Source organism: Syngnathus scovelli, chromosome 7 (assembly GCF_024217435.2).
Source record: "Syngnathus scovelli strain Florida chromosome 7, RoL_Ssco_1.2, whole genome shotgun sequence".
Lineage (NCBI taxonomy): Eukaryota > Metazoa > Chordata > Actinopteri > Syngnathiformes > Syngnathidae > Syngnathus > Syngnathus scovelli.
This window is the reverse complement of record NC_090853.1, coordinates 17177799-17201572: the sequence shown is the minus strand read 5'-3', so window position 1 is coordinate 17201572 and position 23774 is coordinate 17177799. Positions and strand designations below refer to the sequence as shown.

Genomic DNA, 23774 nt, shown 5'->3' with positions numbered 1-23774 from the left:
GATGACTTATGTTTGGTGTGTTGCTGAGAGTATTTCATTCATGGTTATTTATTATTATTTTTTGCCAATAATTCAGTAAAGCAATCAAAACTGAACCTCGTCTTCCCTCCTGTGTTCTGACCGACACCCGGGCGTGAAAAGAAGTTGGAAGTGGATACCTGTTCGAATGGTGAGCGAGACAGAGAGTGGACAAAGACGACGATTAACAACAGAAATATTAAATTTTTCTGCTTGCAACTGGACTGTCTCGAGCGTACACGGAAGAGTGATCACGCCGAGGAAGAGCGATCACGCCGAGGAAGAGCGATCACGTCGAGGAAGAGCGATCACGTCGAGGAAGAGCGATCACGTCGAAGAGCGATCACGTCGAAGAGCGATCACGCCGAGGCTTCTTCTTTGTCAGGAAGTCGCCGAGCCAGCAAACGTCGGAGCTTTCCAGCGCCATCAGCTCCGCGGCCAACGTCGGATTTCGCTCCAGCGACGCCAGACCCGCGGCCGCCATTTGGGTTCCTCCCGGCGCCATCAGACTCGCTGCTGCATTAGGGCCCCGCCCCAGTGTCGCCGGACCTCGAGCCAGCAACGCCGGACCCGCGGCTGTCGGCGGACTACGTGCCAGCAACGCCAGACCCGCGGCCTTCACCGAACCTCAAGCCACCTGCGCCGGACCAACGATCATCCCCCCCAGGAGCCCAGCCAACACCAGATACCAGGAGGCCAGCTAACCTCGGGCCCAGTAGGCCAACACCATGAGCCCCACGAGGACAGCCACCACCAGGCCTAGTAGGCTAGCACCACCAGCCCCAGGAGGAGAGCTACTATTAGGCCCAGTGTTAGGTTCAAAGTGCTAACTGAATATCTGAATAAGAGAAAAGGATCAGCAGACAAAAAAACAAGTGAGGCAGAATATTGATTTTTCTCGCGAGGAGTGCGATACAGATTGCTTTCTACAATCTGACTACACTAAAAATCTGTTTACGCTCTCGCTCTTTTTATTTGGAACGCCCTACCCACAGTGTGAGACGATTAGCCCCTGAGGGTGAGGGGAAAAAGATCGTGGGCTTCGTCTCGTAAGAAAAGAAACAAAAGTAATGCACAAAGTGTTGCGTGCAGATATGGCTATATCAGCAAAACAGTTTAAGCAATATTCCGAGAGATAAAAAGAGAAAGTGATGTTCTTTAAGGAAGATCAGAAGGTTCATGACGCATCGTTTGATGTGTTGTTTTCACGATCTGTTCTGGTGGACATCACTTTTCTGCTGAGATGTCAGCAGTATCTTGTTTGACACAACCGTCATCTCGCCCCTGACCCAGCCGTAATCCTTCTGTTCTGTTGCACAAGATAAGAATAAGCAAAGCAAAGCAGCAAGCATATTCAATATAATAATATGCATATTAATGCAGTAACATTATGAATAAGTACTCATTAGAGAACGCATGATAACATATGTACCATTTTTCTAACACCCAGTGTGCTAGCACAACCAGCCCCTGGAAGAGAGCTAACATCAGGCCCAGTAGGCTAGCACCACCAGCCCCAGGAGGACAGCCACCACCAGGCCCAGTAGACTACCATCACCAGGCCCAGGAGGACAGCCACCACCCAGCCTAGGGGGCTAGCACCACTAGCTGCCCCAGGAGGAGATCTGTCACCAGGCTGAGTGGGATAGCACCTCCAGCCCCCGGAGGAGAGCTACCATCAGGTCTAGATTGACAACCGGGATGGCCATGAAAGTGCTTCAGAAGGACATGGAGGAGCTGAAGTTATCAGTGAAAGAGATGTCTTCAAATGTGGAAACCATAATGAAGCAACAGGCAATTATTACAGAGCTGATGGGAGAGGTGAAGCAGCTCAAACAATTAAACATTGAATAAAATAAGAAAATTGTCAGCCTGGAAAATAGATTAGACAGTTTGGAGCAGTATTAAAGAATGAACGATGTCATCATCACAGGTTTAAAGATCAAACCACGGAGCTACCAGCAGGCTGTGAAAGGCCTTGCAATCCTGAACATGAGACAACCGAGGAGCAGGTAAAAACTTTCCTCCAGAGTAAAGACATCGTCATTGACATTGTCAATATTGAGGCATGCCACACTCTGCCAACCAAGAGTGTAAATGGCAAGCCTGTCATACCATATGTTAGGGTTGATAGATATCCGTATGTTAGGGTTGATAGATTAGATTAGTTTGATCCTATGCTTATGTTGGAATGTAATCTGTAATAAATAACCTAGCTTGTGTTGTCTTACACAACGTCGTAAAACACCCCCTGGTATGCTTTGACCAGACGTCAGGGGCTTCAACTCCATCCTGTCTACTCTCACCCCCACCCTGTTTGTCTCAATAAAAATGCTCTTGCAAGAGGCCTGAGTCAGACCTCATTCGATCATCGCTGTACACACAGCGACGAATGACTCTCCATTTGCAAGTGCTTAAAAAGGGCATACTGTCTCCCGTGTGGTTCATGCAAAAATAAGTTAGAGTGAGCACCACTCTAACACAATCTATAATTGTCCGATTTACAAACAAGAAAAATAAGATAAATCTGCTCATACAAGGTAGACACCTAAAAGGCACAAACGTGTACATTATTGAACACCTCACCAAGGAAAATAGTGAAATAGTTAAGAAAGTAAGAGCTCTTAAGAAAAATGGTAAAATACAGTCCACTTGGACTGCTGGTTGTAAGGTGTTCATCAAACCTGTTGGGGCAGCAGAAAGTTCTCATGGTTTCTGCATCAGTGCCATAGAGCAACTTAAGAGGTACAAAGGAGACCAGTAATCTGTACATCATTCTGTTGAACCTAAGTGGAAGTGATGATCAACCCACCATGAACAGTATTGACAAATGCCTTTCTTCTCCAAGTGGTGTGTTTAACAAACAAGCACTGATAACTGAAAATGAAGAACTTGATTTGAAAACATTTGATTTCACTGAACATAAGGGATATGACATAGAGAACAATATTGATCCTGTGAATAACTTCTTTATCGACTACACTAAAAGGAATTGTAAATACTATACTGTAGAGCAATTTAACAAGAATGTAACAACAAATAGCGCAATATCATTATACATTTTAATAGTAAGCCGTTTACTGTAATTGCAATATCTGAAACCTGGTTAAAGGATGATCAGTCTGAAAAGATTGACATAGAAGGGTATGAGAGTTATACATTAAATATGAAGGTAAGAAGATGTGGAGGAGTTGCTCTATTCATAGATAAAAACTATAAGTGTAAGATAGTAAGAAGTATGTCTCAAGCAATAGAAAATATCATGGAATGTATTACTGTTGAAATAGAAATGGAATCATGCTCTATTCATAGATAAAAACTATAAATGTAAGATAGTAAGAAGTATGTCTCAAGCAATAGAAAATATCATGGAATGTATTACTGTTGAAATAGAAATGGAATCATCTAAAAACATTCTGGTAAACTGTGTATACAGATGTCCAGGTTCATGTATTGAGACATTTAGTGAACTATTATCAGGAATGTATGAAAGAAAAATCATTATGAAAATGGTCTGTCTGTGGCGATTATAATATAGATCTATTGAACCCACTTCAGCTGACTCTAGTAACAGCATTTATGAACTTAATGTCATGTGTCGTCCGGATCATTTCCTGTTTTATTGTGATTTTCCTCTCGTTCCAGTCAGTGTGTCCTTCCCCTGTGCGTCCGGTCACGTGAACCCCTGATTCCAAGTGTGTGCACCTGCGTCAATGACCAACTGTCTTCACCTGTGTTCCCCTCCTGTGTCCATATAACCCGCGTCTTTCCTAGTATCCAGTGCCAGTGCGTCTTGCCTTGTCAGAACACTAGCGATCACGAAACCCTCGAGTTCCACGTAGAAGCCTTGTTTGAGCGACTTTGATCACCGATGTTAACTTGGTTACATCGCTACCTTGTTTTTGTATTTCCCTCGGTTCGAGGCGCTTTGATTTCCCCTTTTTCTCCCTCGGTTCGAGGCGCCTTTGTTTTCCCTTTTTTCCCTCCTAGTGAGGCGTTTTTTGTTCGACTGTCAGTGGAGACAATAAAAGCCTTTTTGGACATTGAACTCTCTGCATTCGAGTCCTCTCCCTGCTCTGCGCCTGACACTTACTGTACAGTATGAGTCTCTACCCCGCAATAACCCGTCCGACTAGAATCACATCTCACAGTGCCACAATAATTGATAATATAATTACAAATGTAATTGAAAAGAAAGTAAAAACTGGACTGATAATAAATTATTCAAGCAACCACCTGTCACGGTCGGGTGGAGCATGGAGCAGGACGACCAAGTGCAGCTTGGACCAGGGTTTATTGCAGCAACTCAAAAGGCAAACTGACATGACTTAACAAACAATAACTTGACTGACTGACCGGGATGTGAAACAAGAAAACAGCAGGACATGACGGCATCAAGACAGTACGACAACCCCGAACGACAGCAACCAACACGACAGCAACCAATGATCCGACAGGGACTGAGGGGCAGACAGGACTTTTATACACGACAGGTAACGAGAGGCAGGTGGGAACAATCACACTGATCATGGGCACACAGGAGGGGAGGGGCGAGCACACAGACAGAAACCAAGACAACAGACACATAGTGGAGCAGTTTGACACAAATAAACTTACACTAAATTTAAGTAAAACAAATTACATTATATTTGGAAACCGTCCGACTAACACAGACAAACTTCTTAGAATAAATAACAGAAATAGAAAGAGTAAATGAAATAAAATTTCTTGGAGTGCTTATAGATAATAAATTAAGTTGGAAACTACATATAATGTATATCAAATCAAAAATTTCAAAATCATTAGCAGTATCATATAAAGTAAAAGACCTTATAAATCAGTCATCATTATATTCCTTGTACATTCCTTCATACTCCCATACATTATTTACTGTGTGGAGGTGTGGGGCAATACATACAAAACAAACAGATCCAATCTTTATTCTTCAAAAAAAAGCAATACGACTTGTAAATAATGCTGATTATAGAGAACCATCTAATCCTCTCTTTATTAAACTGAACTTACTAAAATACAATGACCTAGTCGACTTTAAAACCATCCAACTCATGTACAAAATAAAAATCAATTGCCAAACACTATCCAGAGGTTGTTTGAGTGGAGTGAAAGTACCTATTATTTAAGAGGAACACTTTTGTTTAAAAGAGATTTGGTGAGAACATACTTAAAGTTACATTGTATAACAGTTAAAGGTGTGGAATTATGGAACACCAGCAGTGAAGAACTAAAGAACTGTAGTACCTTACCTAAGTTTAAAAAAATGTATAAGGCCCAAATATTGACGGGATACCATAATATGCAGTGAAGTTGTTTAAGTTGCTTTTGTATTTATTTAAAAACTTTTTTTTATATTTGACTATGGTCAAATCTTGACAGAATCAAAAGGAAACATATGAAGTTACAAGGGATAGAGTCAGATAAGCTTAGGCTTCCTTCTACTCCCTTTTGAACAAATAAGAATTTACTATAAAGGGAAAATTATAATGCAATATCATTTTTTTCTTTTTTTTATGTTCTATTGTACTATCGAGTTATCATTTTCTGTATGTTTTACTTTTTTTTCTTGTATTTCTTTTAATGTTCAAAATAAACAAACAAACAAACAAACAAACAAAAAAGAGCATAACCATCCGAGCCATACAGTCCTCAGGCTCCCCAACAATAGCGGTAGCAGTTTACATTATTTTTTTGCAATGTTTTTCTTTATTCAGATTTGTTTCAAGACTACAGTTAGACTTCACTTTGATGGTTAATGCAGTTATTGCAATTTTGTTGTTTTATCACAGTATCACAGTTTATTTACTTTCAAAAACCAGAAGCCATTCATTTCAAAAGTCAAAGTCTGCTTTATTGTCAATTTCTTCACATGCCAAGACATACAAAGAGATCGAAATTACGTTTCCCACTATCCCACGGTGACAAGACATAGTACTCAATATACATACAAGTAAACAACAGAAAAAGTAAAAACAAGAAGCCACAAACAATAAATAAATAAGAGCGATGAAAAAATAAATAAACAAATAACATAATAAATAAGAGGAGCAAAAATGGAGCAAGTGTGCATACAGCAGACAGTCAGAATATAGCGGATCCTAACAGCCTGAAGTATGAAGCTGTTGGTGAGTCTGGTGGTGCGGGAGCGCAGGCTCCTGTACCTCTCCCCAGAGGGCAGAAGATCAAACAAAGAGTGAGCGGGGTGACTCACATCACACACAATTGTGGTCGCCTTCCGGGTGAGATGGGAGGTGTAAATGTCCTTCAGGGAGGGGAGTGAAGCACCAATAATCTTACCAGCTGTGCGCTGCAGGGCCATGTTGCATTCAGTGCAGCTACCACCCCACACAGCGATACAACTGGAGAGGACGCTCTCAATGGTGCCACGGTAGAATGAGGTCATGATGGTCGGAGGAGCACTTGCTCGCCTGAGTTTCCGCAGGAAGTACAGGCGGCACTGAGCTTTCTTCGCCAGTGAAATGTGATTGCAAATGTGATTGCACTTTAGTTTACATATATAAATGTTCAGATATTAACATGTGATAGACAGTTTTTGCATGATTTGAATGAGGCAAAATAACATGCTTTTTTTCTCGAATATATTGTTCTAATCATTTGTTTCAGGTGTACTGTAATTATTTTCTGTATAAAAATTAAATTTGGTGTTCAAAAAGTCTTTTTTCAAACTTGAGTCTTGAAAAAGATGGGGTCGTCTTATAATCAGGGTCATCTTATATTCGGGCCAATACAGTAATAGCATGAAATATAGTGAAATAGCATGAAAGCGTGACGATGACTTGGGATATGTGGTCCTCCCCAGTTGTTGTCTTGCAGGTCAATTGATATCGAATACGCCACAGGAACAGCCTCAGTTTTTTCATCACTTACCAAAGTCATACCACCACACAATGTATAATTGTTGCGTACACTCATTGTTAGGATTGATAGATATATGTTGATCCTATGCTTATGTTGGAATGTAACCTGTAATAAATAACCTAGCTAGATTAGTTTATGCTTATGTTGGAATGTAACCTGTAATAAATAACCTAGCTTGTGTTGTCCTACATAACGTCGTAAAACACCCCCTGATATGCTTTGACCAGAGGTCAGGGGCTTCAACTCCATCCTGTCCACTCTCACCCCCACCCTGTTTCTCTCAATAAAAATGTTCTTGCAAGAGGCCTGAGTCAGACCTCATTCGATCATCGCTGTACGCACAACGACGAATGGCTCTCCATTTGCAAATGCTTAAAAAGGGCATACTGTCTCCCGTGTGGTTCTAGCAAAAATAAGTTAGAGTGAGCACCACTCTAACATTTATCCTTACTCGACTGAATGAAGTTGGATTAAACAGAATCAGACAGATAAAATGCTGACACTTGTGTTTCTTAACATCACACATACTGATGATCAGTTCACAAGAGCTGAAGCATGTCAGTCAGTTAGGCAGTCACTCAGTCAATCATCCCCTAATATAATGTAAAACTTCTCTAAATTCTTCTTTCAGGGCTGCTTATTACAATACCCCAGAATCATCAAATATGTTGTCGTTTTACGTTGTTGCTTCTGTCATAATCAGAATCAATATATGTTAACAACTCAGATAAGTCAGCACCTTTCAACATTACATTTGTTAATGGAGTCCTCACTGCCTTTGTTCCGAAATATCCAATTCCATTAATAATTTACAGGGAGAAAGTGAGTGTGTAACACTGATCTAGCATACGCAACCAACCTATGCAGCGTAAGTAATAAAATACCATACACTCAGACAACACAATAAAAGACTTGACGAGAGATGAGTCACTTGTTGAAAATGTAAGTAAGCAAAAGCCATCACACATCAAAGGGGAAGGCAGGAAGTCAGAAGATACAAAAACAGCATCTTAAATACCGTATTGGCCCGAATATAAGACAATGTTTTTTTTGCATTGAAATAGGACTGAAAAAGTGGGGGACGTCTTACATTCGGGGTCAAGACATTATACCCATTTACTTGTGTGCAGCGGTAAGTTAAAGGTTGCTGGTATCGACTGAGTATGTTGCTGTGATCGTGTTCGTCTTTGACACAAAGTCAGTAAATACATTTCATTGTTACTACTGTCGACTGTTGTGCCGTTTGTCCGATCGCGGTTTGCTTCGTGTGTGCGCCGTTTGACTGACAGCTCCGGCGCGCTCCTTTAAGTTTGCCACGCATCGTACGAGTAGCCGTTACGCAGCGGCACGGCGACTAACAGTCGCCAGCAAATGTTATTTTGTTGTCTCGCTGACTTATGTTTGGTGTGTTGCCAAGAGTATAGTGATCCTTTGCTACTTCGCATTTCGTTCATCGCGGCTTCACTACATCACAGATTTTTTTTCCAAATTAAAAAAACATTTAACAGTCAAAATAAAACTTCTAAATTGAGTGTTGCGTTTTGTTCAAAATGTCCGTTGTTGAGCAAAGAAAACAAAGATGTGGAGTAATAGTTGGTTCTTTATTTGCAAGATCTTGGGTTGCTTCACAGCAGTCTGTACAAGTGCACTTCAGCAGATGAGAACAACGTCGGACTCCAAATCAGAAGGTGTTATACTCTCCGCAAGAAGGAATACGGAAGGGAAGAAAAGGGAGGGGAATTAATGTTTTGTATCAATCTGTCATGACGTTAATGAGCTCTGCCTTATGTGTAATGCAAAAGTTACCAAGCTGTGTGTGCCGTGTCTGTGCTCTGATGGAGCAACTATGTTTGTATAAATTAATATAGAATTAATATAGAATATTTAGACATTGCTGTTGCTCCCTCTTCAGTCCCCCTTTTGACCTCGACAGAGGTCAACCAAAAAACACGGACAAACTAACAAAGTGTGTCATGAACATAGGAATATTGGAACATCTGATAAGCGGCCGGTCAATCTAACTCATGGCTCTCAATTACAGTAGTAATCAGTCCGTGTCACAAAGAGCGGAATCAAGGAATACAACAACATCCATAAATCATGTAAAACGAACACAGATGATACACGTGCTCACGCCAGGGTTGGGGAAATAGTGGCGGCTGTAGGCATGAGAGTATCGATGTCCGTCCAAGTGTCATTAGAATGTGCGTCGGGAATTTGTACCAATTGCATGGGAGTTCGTAATTTGAGCCATATCAGTGGAGAAACGATCAAGAGAGCAAGAGCATAAATATCTAGCTTTAAGAGATTAAATGTGGGAGGACAGGGTGGGGGTTGCAAAGGTGATACATGATCAAAAACTTGTCAGCAAGAAACCGCCGTGAGGAGGAGGTCTCACCTCAATTATCCTATTCAACTTGAGTGTGTGAGTGAAAAACCTGCGGCATGCTATAATGCAGGAAAAGGCTCACACGGTCCCTTTGCCTTAGGCGATCAACATGTTATCAATAACATCAGTCCGAGATAACACTTGCTCGTAGTAGTTCAGCCGTTGGGGGCTTGGCACGCCCACTGGTGGAGGGTTAGCACAGTTCTTTCCCCCTTTGCAGCTCTGCTCCGTCTGGAAGGAACCTGAAAACGTCTGCTGTGCTGTCTTTGTCTTCAGTGGCTCAGGGTAGACTACCTGGCCACAAAAGGGAAGAGGATTATTCTGCCTCTTTTTCAATTGGGGAGTGGGGACGCTGTCGATGGCGGATCTGGATCTTTGCACCGCTGCTGCCCACTGCTCCCTTCGGGGATGCTTTAAATGCAGAGCCAAATTTCACCGCACCCAGTTGTGTGTGTGACAATCATTGGGACTTTAACTTTAACTTTACAGGGGCACACTGGGATAGATGATACCACGTGTCTCCTTTGCCGGCCAGCCGGACGGCATGTGATGTGCACTCCACCACTGCAAAGGGTCCAGTCCACCGAGGCTCTGTCCACTTTCTCTTCAGGACTTTCAGCCAGACAGTTGGGGTGATTTGAATCTCGGCGGCCCCATCTGGGTCCGCTGCAGTGTGCTCAGCAAACCTGGAATCATAAAACTGGACAATTGGTCTAAGATGTGTGTGACAAGTTCATAAAATGTTTTGCTCAAAAGATTGGATCCATTAGGGATGAGATCAAGAATACCATTCCAATCGCTCAGTCAAGACCGCCAGTTTCAAACCTCACATTCATAGCAAAACTTGTTGAAAAAGTAGTAGTGCAGCAGCTTATTGATTACATGGTCGCCAATAACCGATATGAATCTTTTCAGTCTGGTTTTAGAGCTAATCATTCCACTGAGACAGGACTTGCTAAAGTGACTAATGATCTCCTCATAGCTATGGATTCAAACACTTCATTGGTATTGTTACTACTCGATCTTAGTGCTGCCTTCGACACTGTAGACTTCGATATTTTATTAGAGCGTCTTAAAAGTTGTGTTGGTATTTCAGGGTCAGCACGAGGCTGGTTCTATTCCTATCTATCAGACAGGACGCACCTGTCTGGCAATACATCCTCTGAGCTCTATAATGTTACGTGTGGTGTCCCGCAGGGATCGGTACTCGGACCGATTTTATTTAATATTTATATGATTCCGCTTGGGGACATAATACGTAAATATAATATTAGTTTTCAATGCTACGCGGATGACACTCAATTATATATGCCGTTATCGATGACAGATCCGCGGGACTGTTGTAATCTCGAGGCGTGCCTTGCGAAGATCAAGCAATGGATGTCTCTCAACTTCCTTCGTCTTAACCCAGATAAAACTGAGATGTTGATAATTGGTCCAACTCGTTAACACTTATTTAAGGAAACCACTATAACTATAGATAACCGTACTATCACTCAGAGTGATACTGTAACTAATCTCGGGGTAATATTTGACCAAACGCTGTCCTTTCAAAAGCACATTAAGAATATAACCAGAATTGCGTTTTTTCACCTTCGTAATATTGCTAAGATTCGTCCAATCTTCTCGACCGGTGATGCGGAAACTATTATACATGCGTTCATCACGTCGCGCCTGGACTACTGTAATGTATTATTCTCTGGTCTTCCTAAGTCTAGCATCAAAAGTCTACAGTTAGTACAAAATGCTGCTGCAAGGCTGCTTTTTTTGCAAAATTTGATCACATTACCCCAATATTAGCCAACTTACATACATTGGCTCCCGGTCCATTTAAGATGTGACTTCAAGGTTCTTCTACTAACCTATAAATCACTGCATGGCTTAGCGCCTTCATATCTCGTCGACCTAGTTGTTCCTTATGTTCCGTCTCGTAACCTTCGTTCGCAAAACGCTAGTCTCTTAGTGACACCGAGGGCCAAGAAAATGTCTGCAGGGTCTAGAGCATTTTCTATTCGGGCTCCAGAGATTTGGAATGCCCTACCAATGGATATTAGAACTGCTACCTCACTAGAAACATTTAAGACACGTTTAAAGACACATTTCTATGATATGGCCTTTAATTAACCTGTCATGGCCGATTCGGCTAGAGTTTGTTTTCGCTCCCTCTCCCCATCCCCCCTTCCCCCACCCCTCCCCGGCTGGGGAGGTGTTTAGGTGGCACCCAAGCTGACAGCGGCTATCTGGATTCTCGTGGACCAATTCAGGATGAGGGAACTGCAGCTTACCCTCCTCGAAGACACTGCCAGGACAATCGGGGGCACCTCCGGCAGCTCTTCGCTTTGACTTTGACATCCATTTTTTCATTGATTTTCATATTATGTATTATTTGTGCCCTCTCTGCATCCATTGCAGCCTGGTGATCCTGAAAGGGGGATCCTTCCATCTGTGGTCCCTTCTCAAAGTTTCTCATTTTGCCCTGGTAGGGTTTTTCTGAGTTTTTCCTTGCCCTTTTGGGAGCTTAAGATCAGGGGATGCTTTGAGAAAAATTTTCAATTTTTTGTCTATGTGAAGCCCTTTGAGACTGCTTGTGATTTAGGGCTATACAAATAAACTTGACTTGATTCATCATTTCCCCACGATCAATCAAATCCTACGTGTCTTTCGCAGCATCCCACTGTCTCAAGTTCTGCTCTAGTCGTCACAGAGCCAACCTGTCCAACACTTTTGATTGAGTCAATTTTCCAAAATGTCCATTTTCATCTTGTGAGCTCCTCCACCTCTCAACAGCTGTACTCATCCCTCAAGATGATGTTTTTCTTCCGGAAAACAGTGCTTGCCTCCCCCCAAGCACAAAAACAGCCTTTCTTTGTTCTTGCAATGCTCAAAGCCATGCTATCATGTTGGTCAAGGCTGTAGGTAGAGTCTTGGGATCGAGTTCCAGGACACTGGGAGAGACAGACTGGGACACAAAACTCATAAGATTGTCTACAAATTTAGTTGCCATTCATTCCCAAATAACTTCTGTTTATCAAATTCCCCTAGTGACATTGATCTCTTTTGCATACTGTAAGTCCTGTAAACTCATTTTGTTTTCAAGCTACATTTTAGCTGACGGTTTTCTAGTCAATTAACTCATCTTGTGTATGTGTTCCAAATGTAGTCTTAATTTGTTCTTTTCAACTCTTGACTGCTATGTCCAGATATCAATATGATAGATCAATTGGATTTGTGCTGCAATTCACGAGCAGACCCCCCTTGCTTCAACTCAGCTCATTGTCTAGCTCCAGAAAATTCCTTGAACTCCCAGCCGGAGCTCTTATCTGATTCCTCCTTTCCTCTGTGTCAAAAGCTTATCTAACCGTCTTTTGGAAATTATTATTGTATTGCATTATAAAAATATATATATATCATGTGGGCGTTCATTAGGCCCACAGTTACACATAGTATTGCAATGATTAGTTCAAGCATGCTTCTTTCACACCTGTTGGCAAGCAGTTAAATGTTCATCTCTCTGGGCGGCGGTTTCAATAGTCAATGTCATGTATGAATTCTTTGCCCGTCATCATTCATTCTCCCATCATCTTGTCTTAGTCTCACTCGTCATCACACACGGCCCCCGAAACGGGCACATCCCGACCCCGCGCGCAGCCACAGCCCCGCCCGAGCGAGAGAGGGCCCGGCATTGCAACATCGATACGTCACAGGTTGGCCACCCCTGTAGCGATCATGCCGCCGGCCCCCACCCGCACGCGCACAGCATACGACCACGCGCAGAGACCAGGCCACACGCCCTGGGAGGAGCGCATGCATACTCATCAGTCTCCCACTCTCAAAGGGCAGGCCAACTTTGCTGTTGCGCCCTTCGTCATGTTCACATTCGGCATCTTTCACTGTCTTCTACACAACATTTGTTGTCTCTTATTCTCGTCCTATCAAGCCACCGTTCTTGTCACTTTATGCCACACACGTCTTATTTTCTCTACTGCCACACCTTGCTCATCTTAGTTTCTCTAACCAACTTAAACACACCATTGTCCACTTCTCAATTTCCCTATTATCGCTCAACAGCCTCCTGAACATTCTCCATTACTGATTTCTTCCATAGAACACACATCTCACCCACACACACTCATATACACACCCACTCATGAGGATCCTCTGCGCGCACAAACACATAAAACAACAGACTGACATTAAAATTTCATAGACATCACACACAAACATAGCAACAGTCAATTCTTCCAATCTGACAACCAATTTAGCTTCATTTTTTTGTAACAATGCCACACATCAGTTTTGTGATCATCAGTAGATCTTTGAAAGTTCTTAATAAAATCAGTCATTTATTTTCGTTTTTCATCGCGCTCTTTTGGCGGAATGTTTTCCACTTGAATTGCAACAGTGGCAATAGTTGATCTCTCACACTCTTATCTGCCAATGGTAGTGCTTTCAGATCAAACCAATCCTTCTCTCGATCAAATTAACCTTCCATTTTTACAATTAATCTAAATTAATACTATTAATAATATGTAATAATTAAAACAACTACCGTATTTTTCGGACTAAAAGTCGCTCCGGAATATATGTCGCATTAGCCATAAAATGCACAATAACGTGAAAAAAAACATATAAAAGTCGCCCCGGAGTATAAGTCGCATTTTGGAGGAAAATTTATTCGACAAAATGCAACACCAAGAACAGACATGAACGAGCAACAACAGGCTAAACGATAGGTATGCTAACGTAACATAAACATAAACGAAGAGCCGAGAACGGGCCTGACGTAACATTCAGAGTTAATCAAATAACTATTACATAAATAACACGTTTATAAAACCATCTGGGTCCTTTATGGAAACGATGCCGCGTATGCGCTGCGCAGCTGACGTCTAAATATTCTAAATATTCCACAGACCCATGTAACGATGTATAAAGTATATATCAAATAACTATCATATAAACAACAATATTCTCAAACCATCTGTGTCACTCCAAATCATTAAATCCATCGATCAAATTCCTCGTCCTTTGTCAACAACGCCGCACGTGCGCCCTGACGTCAGCCTCGGCGTTATTCCACAGATCTAGTACGTAACAATATTGTAGCGTTAACAAAGTACCTGGAAAGACGTGGGTTTGGTAAACGGCTCTTTATTAAACAAAACAAGAGTTCAACGAGCCAACAACTACTGAACTGTAACGATAAAAACATATACAAGTTGCTACACCAAATAAAATATATCAAATAACTATAACATAAATAGTTCACCGCCACACGGCTCCAAGCACTGGCGTGTGGCGGCGTGGACTTCCATCCCCGGAGGTGGCACTTCCAGCCACGGAGGTGGAAGAGAGCTCCATAGAATAGGACCGAGCGTGTGTATAAGCCATGTCCGAGCCCCATCCAACGTCCCCGGACAGCCACCCGGCCGAGCGCCGGCCCCCGACTTCCATCCACGGAGGTGAAAGAGAGCTCCGTAGAGTAGGACCGGGTGTGCGTAAAAGCCATGTCCGAGCCCCATCCACCGTCCCCGGATAGCCACCCGGCCGAGCACCGGCCCCCGACTTCCATCCACTGAGGTGAAAGAGAGATCTGTAGAGTAGGACCGGGCGTGCGTAAAAGCCATAATAGTTTTTCAAACCTTCTGTGTCACTCCAAATCATTAAATCCTTCAAACTCTTCGCGTCACTTCCAAACAAAGACGCTCATGATGCCGGTAGTACATGGGGCCCTTCGTCATCCCGTGATCGAATCAGCTGCCGCGCCACGCCACTGACGTCACTTAAAATTCAAATTACAGTAATCCCTTGTTACATTTCGGTTCGTTTATCGTGGTTTCACTTATTTTTTTTTATTTTGAAAATTTGTGAAAATATTCACATATAAGTCGCTTCTCAGTATAAATCGCCCCCCCACCCAAACTATGAAAAAAACGCGACTTATACTCCGAAAAATACGGTATTGTAACAATTATGAATAAAAAACTGCAACAATATTACAACCAGACATTCAAGGGCCAACGCCCTAAATATGTCTGCTCTGCTTTATAGCAACAGAGCCAACACCCTGTCGCCCTCCACAATACAAACAAGACAATACACGAGCACAACAGCACAAAAACACTCACAAATGACATAACATAAAATAAAACCCCGGATTCCCCCTCGGAAGTTTTAACACAATATAAAGAAAACTCCGGATTCCCCCTCTGAAGTTTTAACACAATAGAAAGAAAACTCCGGATTCCTCCTCGGAAGTTTTAACACAATATAAAGAAAACTCCGGATTCCCCCTCGGAAGTTTTAACACATTAGAAACAAAACTCCGGATTCCCCCTCGGAGGTTTTAACACAAAAGAAAGAAAACTCTGGATTCCTAAATTACACACACCTGCTCTCACATCCTTACCTAAGGGTATAAGGATGTGCTTATACCATTTTGCCAGTTTGCCTGTATGCCCCTATGAGCCACAGTGCCTGTTACTTTTTTGCTAATAATTCAGTAAAGCAATCAAAATTGAACCACGTCTTCCCTCCTGTGTTCTGACGGACACCCGGGGGAGAAAAGAACATAACCATCCGAGCCAACCCTCAGGCTGCCCAACAATAGCGGTAGCAGTTTGCATTATTTTATTGCAGTGTTTTTCCGTATTCAGATTTTTTTTCAAGACTACAGTTACAGTTAGACTTCACTTTCATGGTTAATGCAGTTATTGCAATTTTGTTGTTTTATCACAGTAGATTGGTTTATTTACATTTCAAAAACCAGAAGCTATTCATTTACAAATGTGATTGCACTTTAGTTTACATATTTAAATGTTCAGATATTAAGATATGATAGACAGTTTTTGCATGATTTGAATGAGGCAAAATAATGCTTTTTCTCTCGAATATATTGTTATAATCATTCGTTTCATTTTCTGCCTAAAAATTAAATTTGGTGTTCAAAAAGTTTTTTTTCAAACTTGAGTCTTGAAAAAGAGGGGGTCGCCTTATAATCAGGGTCGTTTTATATTCGGGCCAATACGGTAATGGGTTAATAAATAAAACGGGCCAATTTCAGCTAGTAGATCACCATGCCCACCTGGTTCATAGAGGGCACCTTTCTAAGCAGAGCCCGAGTTGTGATGTGTCCACAATGCAGTAATGTCTTACTAATTGGGATTTGCACCCATTGCATTAAAAAAAAAAAGATAATTTAGTTCGTTTTAAGACTTCTAGTCTAGCCAAGACTTCACTGTCAAACACTCACATTATTTTCTTCTCAATACCTACATACACAACAAATAAGAAAGGTCAACCAGAGAATCACTTGATCACAGGGTGACAGGGGTCAAACTTATTTTGGAACTTTTACTCCTTCCTAAGGAGTGAAAGCATGCAGTCACAATCATATGTGTTGACTAGTACAATTCTAACCAACTAGTTTGTGGAAAGGGAATAGCTTGGAGTAACGTTTTTTTATTTTACATTTTCAAAGGGTGGCTTTTCTGAGGTATTAGATCCATGAACTGGTAATGCTGTATTGAATATTTTATTGACTGTCTGCTTGCCCCTTGCTGACCTGCCTGACATGCTAAGTTCCCATCTCGCTGGAGACGCCACGTCACTTTTCATCAGGCCACCCACCCGTGAGGCTCCCCTGCATTTCTTGTGAATAAACTCACACACAGTGGGGGAGAAAGAAAGGCCAGGACACAGGGGCACTGGGTCTGGTGAGGAGAAAATAGAAGTGCAATCACACACATGCACACATTCTTTCTATGATGACCAGCATCTACACAACTTTTGTTGTAAATGTGAGTGTGAACACCTGGCATTTATATGCGCATACTTAGAGTTAAGTCAATTTGATTTCCCTGAAATCATATTTTCAAATTACAGTTTGCCATAGATGCTCTCAGTGACCTTATTTACACCACAAAGACCATAATGTTAAAGAAAGTTTAAAATGACTTCATTCTGTGTGAGTCTGTCAATTGTAGTGCTGCAATAATACTGGAATTTCACAGACTTACTGGAGTTGTGTAGTGTGTGCAGATTTTGCTGCATGCTAAGTTTGCAAATGATATTGCAATTGAAGCAATAACACCCTAATTACACATTTCTTATCGCAATTGCCTTTTTGAACACGTAAGAAACCTTTGTACAACAACAGTTTGAGAATGATAGTTTTGTGAGTAATGCTTTGAAGCACTCTTCCACCAATGATCACCCCCATCTGACATCCTTCTGTCTATGGCTCATTACAAGCATCAGGGATTCCTAATGTGTTAAAACTCAGTGGGGTGGAAACGTCAGCTAACGGACTTGAGGTCCCCAACGGTTTTAACTTATTCATGCAAGTGTTGGCCTCTTCTAAAGACAGTTTAGCGCTGACTCTAGGACAACAGGGCCTAGAAAAAATGACTGAAACAGGTCACTTTTATGTCATTTATAAGTAAGCCAGTAGCATCACTGACACAAATGAATGAGGTTACTGACGTATTTTTTCTCTGATACATTTTCAGCTCTGTGTGTCTTTAAACATAATTTTTTTGCACAAACATCTGCCTTGTGTTACTGTAATGGTGGCACTAAAATCTGGGGAAAAGAAATCCCAAAATGTTTGCTGAGTCTTTCAATAGAATCAGTTCCTCCATTTTGCTGTACAGTTCTTTTTGGAATGGTTTTATACTGATTCAAAGTAATGACAAGTGCTGTGCATTAAATAGCACAGTAATTGTCAGGATTGAGTTGAGCCAGGGTGAACAAATGCAGCTTGAACCAGGATTTATTGAAGGGAAGGGGGAAGGTGAACAAAGGAATCGGCAGAAAGAGGCTCACGGACAGCGAGCGGGAAACGGGATTCCCCTCATACCAAGCGCAGACTAGGAAGAGGTTCTGACCGTGAGCCTACACACGAGACCCGGCGAAGACACAACAGGCGTGGACACTAACGGGAAGAAACAGGAGACACCGACGGAGAGGAAACACACGGACAGCGTTTAAATACATCAGGGAGTAGGTGACAGTCATTGCGGTAATGAAGGGGTGTGGCTGAGGGAAGTTGCCGGCTGAACGTCCTCTGGCACGGGCGTGACAGTAATCCCTTGTTTAACGCAGATAATTGGTTCCAAAAACAAGTGAAATCCGCGAAGTACGGTCACCCTCTCATCTGTATATTTTACTTTTTATTGTGTGTGTCAAACCATTTAAGTGCACATTTTATTATCAGAACATTAAATATTTTTTTAAACATGTAAATAATACATTAATAGAACAAATAACATTCAGAAAATTTTGTATTAATATTATACGTGTGTGCGTGTAACATGTTAAGAAGTCTGGGCAGGCTAACAAGTTAGCGGAAAGATGCTAATTCACGATCGTGCTAACATGCGAAAACGGACCTCTAAAGGAATTTGAACGAACATTTGGAGCAATACTACAGTGTCCTAAAGGTTAGACACGTGATCGTTCATTTCTTTTGTTAGGAGACCCACTTACATTGTCAATTACTCCTGTACCACTGTAACCGACATATGTACACAAACGTAAAACAAGAAGTGGTATCGCCTGAAAACGGCCTTCAAAATAAATCACCCTCCCTCAAATCAAAGCACGGCTGAATAACATGAATAACATGGAGAATTCTTAACACATACTGTAAATATGTTTTTAGAACTATTTTATTATTATAAAAAAAAATCTATAACAAGGTTCAACACTGTAAATATGTTTTTAGAACTTATTATTTGAACTTTTTTTTTTATAAAAAGGTACAAGTGTACGCACTGCAATTGTGTGGGCACTCCTTGGCCTCTGCTGGCGTGTGGGCAAGTTTTGTGCCATAATTCCTCAATTTAGAAGTTTTATTTTGACTTTTATTTTTTTTTTTAATTTGGAAAAAAAAATCCGCGATGTAGTAAAACCGCGATGTAGCGAGGGATTACTGTATTATGTTTCCATGCTTTTAAAAAACAACCTGCTGTGTAGGCTATTGTTATGAATATATTCATAGGTCATGTTCATATAGTTTTATTAGACTCTACTGTTGGATTTTGTCCACAATTTAGGGAGTGCGTTATCTGCGCCTCACGGCAAAAGCCATTGCCAATCACCTGTTATCCAATTTACTCACTGCATGCTCGTTTGATTTCTTCAGATTTAGGAAAATGCTAAGACACTGAAGCAGAAATTAGACTTACACAGGTTGGTTGAGTTCAATCACAATTCTTGTTCAGACAGCTCTGTTTTCAGGAAAGTACAATACAGCGCTGGGCCCTTCAAGAGCGGAAAGTCTCCATTCAGAAAAGGCAATGTTCAAGGTTCTTTGATCAGCTTATATTAAGTTGCGCATTGTGGGCCGAGATTGATGGGTGATAAATCTTTGGGGTGCGGCAAGTTCACCATGGGAGTGGGTGCTGGTTATAGGCGATTCGGTGTGTGTGGGGGCTGTTGTCTTCCATCCCGTCTTTCGGCCTTGGCGATCATCTTTGGCCGAGTTCTTGGCTGGCTCCCTCTGGCACCTGCTGGTTTTATCCCCATGTGACCTTCCTGTGAACATTCTTCTCCAATCTTGGACATACATTGTCGTACCTCATTCTTTCAATTTTGTCATTTTGTACGAAATTATGTTAGCTTTTGGCTGTGACATCATTAATCTATTGCTGTTCTTTTGATACTTCATGTCTTTGCTTATTCTTAGTTTAATCATGCTTCCAACCGTATCTTTTCTTTGTTAGGCAAAATATTTCCCTCTGTGCAGAGCGTTCAGTAGTAATCAAAAACTGGCGCCTAGCATTAGTCAAAACATAAGATACAATCAAGTACTGAACGGTCAAGACGACTCTGGCCGTGTCCATGGTTTAGAGAAAAATCATCAGGCATGCATTACACAGTTCCTTAAGGGTCATTAAGCTATTTAGGCAATATATCAAAAGTCATTTGTTATTTCAGATCATAAAGTTATAAAAACCTTTCTCATTACCATGTATCAAAAATGTCTAGTTATGTCTTCTTTATTGATTTGGTGTGTAGGTATAATTATAAGCTTAAAGTGTTTCTTTTATTGATTTAATATGTGAATATACTTTTCTGCTTATGTACTTTATTCAATGAGGTTTGAGCATATCTGTTTTTGTAGCTAGGTAGGACTTTTTGTATTTCGACCCCATTCCTTCACTACATATATAACTACTTCTTGTAGATCGCTCTCACATTCATTTGAAATATGCATTTTTTTAGCGCGACTTTCATTAAGGTAATGAGGCATAGTAACATGCTTATACTGGCCTCACTAAACGTGTAAGGTATTCAGCTATCCAGCATGTGTAAACAGCTAGGTGAGGAGAACAACAAAGGGAATGCCGTACGATCCTCAGATTTTTCCTCTCCTTTATTTTACACAAATGTGCATAACAGAAAGCTGTAAAACAGCATTGCCCTCGTGGGGAATCACAACTGTGAAGCTTTCGAACAAACTTCACTTTTTCTCGTTGAGCTAACCGCTAGCTTCAACTCCTCGTGACGTCTCACTTTCTCGCTGAGCTAACCGCCAGCTTCAACTGCCTCGTGACGTCTCACTGAACTCTCGTTCCAAACGGGAAGAGAACCGTAAATATAGAGGATATGCACGTGACGTCACAGACTGGCTGACGGTTTGTTTGGGTGGCAATAAGCGGCGGACACTGGGTGGTGCTAATAGGGCCAAGGCTGGATTGAGCTTTAGAGGTACGTGTGCTGGGGCATTTTTTTAGCATTTTATCGGTGGCAGGTTGTGGCAGAGTTGTTACGGTGCAACTTTGACCATGGTGAAGAGCTGTTGTGCCATTGGATGTGCCTATCGTTTCCAAAAAGGTGATACCAACATGCGGAACATGGCCGCAACTGTCAGGCAGGGGACAAGACGGAGGACTCGGATGCAGAGTCGTTTCTTTCTGGGATTTATTCCAGCAAGCACACTGAGCAAAAGTACAAATCAAATCGCCTCTTGCGAGGGAAAACACGTGGCAAAAAGTACAAACAAAAGGTGTCGCACTGAGGCGAGTCAAAAGGCTAAAAGTACAAATCAAAACGCCTCTTACGAGGGAAAACACGTAGCAAAAAGTACCAACTAAAGGAGTCGCACTGGGGCGAGACAAAAAGGCGATGGAGACCAAGGCACAAACAAAAGCGTCGCTCGGTGGCGAGACAAAAAGGAGCGTTCTTACAGAGAGTTCGGACATCAAGGGATCGCTGGTGGTCGGGACGAGGCAAGACACACTGGCACAAGACAAGGGGAAGACACGGACTAAATACACACAAAAGGGCGGGGACACAGGTGATGACAATTAGTGTCGATTACGCAGGTGCACACAATCGGGATCAGGGAAGACAAGACAACCAAACACCGAGGAAGGAAACACGAACTGAAACGGAAGGGATGACAAAATAAAACCGGAAGTAAAGTTACGACAATTGACGAGACAAAAAACCGAAAAAATAAATGCGACCGCATGACAGAACCCCCCCCCCCCTAGGGCCGGATCCCAGACGGCCCAGGAGCCCCAGGGTGAGCCGCATAAAAGTCATCAAACAGTCCCGGGTCCAAAATATAACTAGGCGGCACCCATTGCCGCTCCTCCGGCCCATAACCCTCCCAGTCCACCAGGTACTGCCAGCCCCGGCCTCTTCTGCGCACATCCAATAGTTGTTTTACGGTGTAGACCGTCCCACCTCCCACAGTCCGCGGAGGCGGCGCAGGATCCGGCACCAATGGACTGTCCACCACCGGCTTGACCTTCCCGACGTGAAAGGTGGGGTGGACTGCAAGGGACCTGGGCAAGCGGAGACGCACCGCGGCCGGGTGCACGACCTTGGCGATGGGGAACGGACCCACGAAGCGAGGCGCCAGTTTCCTGGAGTCCCCCCGGTGGGGAAGATCCTTGGCGGACAGCCAGACACGTTGCCCTCGCTGGTACACGGGCGCCGGACGTCTCCTCCGGTCCGCCATCCGCTTGACCCGGTCCCCCTGTCGGACCAGCGTGGCCCGAGCCGCCGCCCAGACGCGATGACAGCGGCGCACCAAGGCGTGGGCCGAAGTCACCGTCACCTCCGGCTCACTGTCAGGGAAGACTGGGGGCTGGTAGCCATACACACATTTGAATGGGGACATACCTGTGGCCGTGGTGGGCAGGGAGTTGTGGGCATACTCCACCCAGGAGAGGTTCTTGCTCCATGAGGCGGGGTTGTGGGAGACCAGGCAGCGGAGACTTGTCTCCAACTGCTGGTTGACCCGTTCCGTCTGCCCGTTCGCCTCCGGATGATAACCTGATGTGAGACTCACGGTTGCCCCTATGAGCCTGCAAAACTCCCTCCAAAACCTGGATACGAATTGGGGCCCCCTATCGGAGACAATGTCTTTCGGGAACCCATGAACCCGGAATATGTGGTCCATCATTACTATGGCTGTTCGTCTAGCGGACGGGAGCTTGGGCAAGGCGATAAAGTGAGCCATCTTTGAGAATCTGTCTACTACTGTGAGTATGGTGGTCCGCCCATGCGAGACCGGAAGTCCGGTGACGAAATCCATGGATATCTCTGCCCATGGACGCGAAGGAATGGGTAGGGGATGCAGCAACCCCATACGGGCGCCGTGGGAGTTCTTGTTCCGGGCGCAGACGGGACAGGCTGCCACGTATTCTTTGATGTCAGCCCTCATGGAGGGCCACCAGAATCGCTGCTGGATGACAAACAGGGTTCTGCGCATGCCTGGATGACAAGAGAGTCTGGAGGTGTGAGCCCAATGGATGACTTGGGATCGGAATTGATCTGGGACAAAAAGTCTGTTTTCCGGGCAGCCACTAGGGGGTGGCTTGTTTCCATTGGCCCGCTGTACCCGGCCTTCGATTGGCCAGGTCACTGCTCTCACCAGGCAATGAGGAGGCAGGATGGATTCGGGTTTCTTGAGTTCTGGATCTGAGTTGTAAACACGGGAGAGGGCGTCAGGCTTGGTGTTTTTGGATCCCGGTCTGTAAGATAGAGAAAAGTTAAAGCGATTGAAAAAAAGTGACCAGCGGGCTTGGCGGGAATTCAATCTTTTCGCTGACTTGATGTATTCAAGATTTTTATGGTCTGTCCAAACCAAAAAGGGCTGCTGAGCACCCTCCAGCCAATGTCTCCATTCTTCCAGTGCCAGTTTAACTGCCAACAGTTCGCGATCCCCCACATCATAATTTTGTTCGGCGGGCGTCAGCCGTCGAGACAGGAACGCGCACGGGTGTAGTTTGTTGTCGCTCTTGGCTCTCTGTGATAGGATGGCCCCGACTCCTTGATTGGAGGCGTCCACCTCCACCACAAACTGTCGCGACGGATCAGGAAGCGTGAGGATGGGAGCGGTGCTGAAACGGTTCTTTAGCTCCTGGAAGGCCGCCTCCGCCTCTGCTGACCAGCGGAAGGGGACCTTAGGAGACGTGAGTGCGTGCAAGGGAGCCGCCGTGGCACTGAAGCC

At 43.3% G+C, this 23774-nt stretch overlaps 1 long non-coding RNA gene across 1 annotated transcript in view; it reads right to left on the bottom strand.

Annotated features, from left to right (window-relative positions):
• Positions 1 to 906: 906 nt before the first annotated feature.
• Positions 907 to 23774, bottom strand: part of LOC137840482 (uncharacterized) — a 115609-nt gene continuing 92741 nt past the window's right edge. Inside the window, exon 5 of the long non-coding RNA XR_011087159.1 lies at positions 907 to 1327. This is a non-coding gene — a long non-coding RNA (uncharacterized lncRNA). The remainder of the gene's footprint in view (positions 1328 to 23774) is intronic.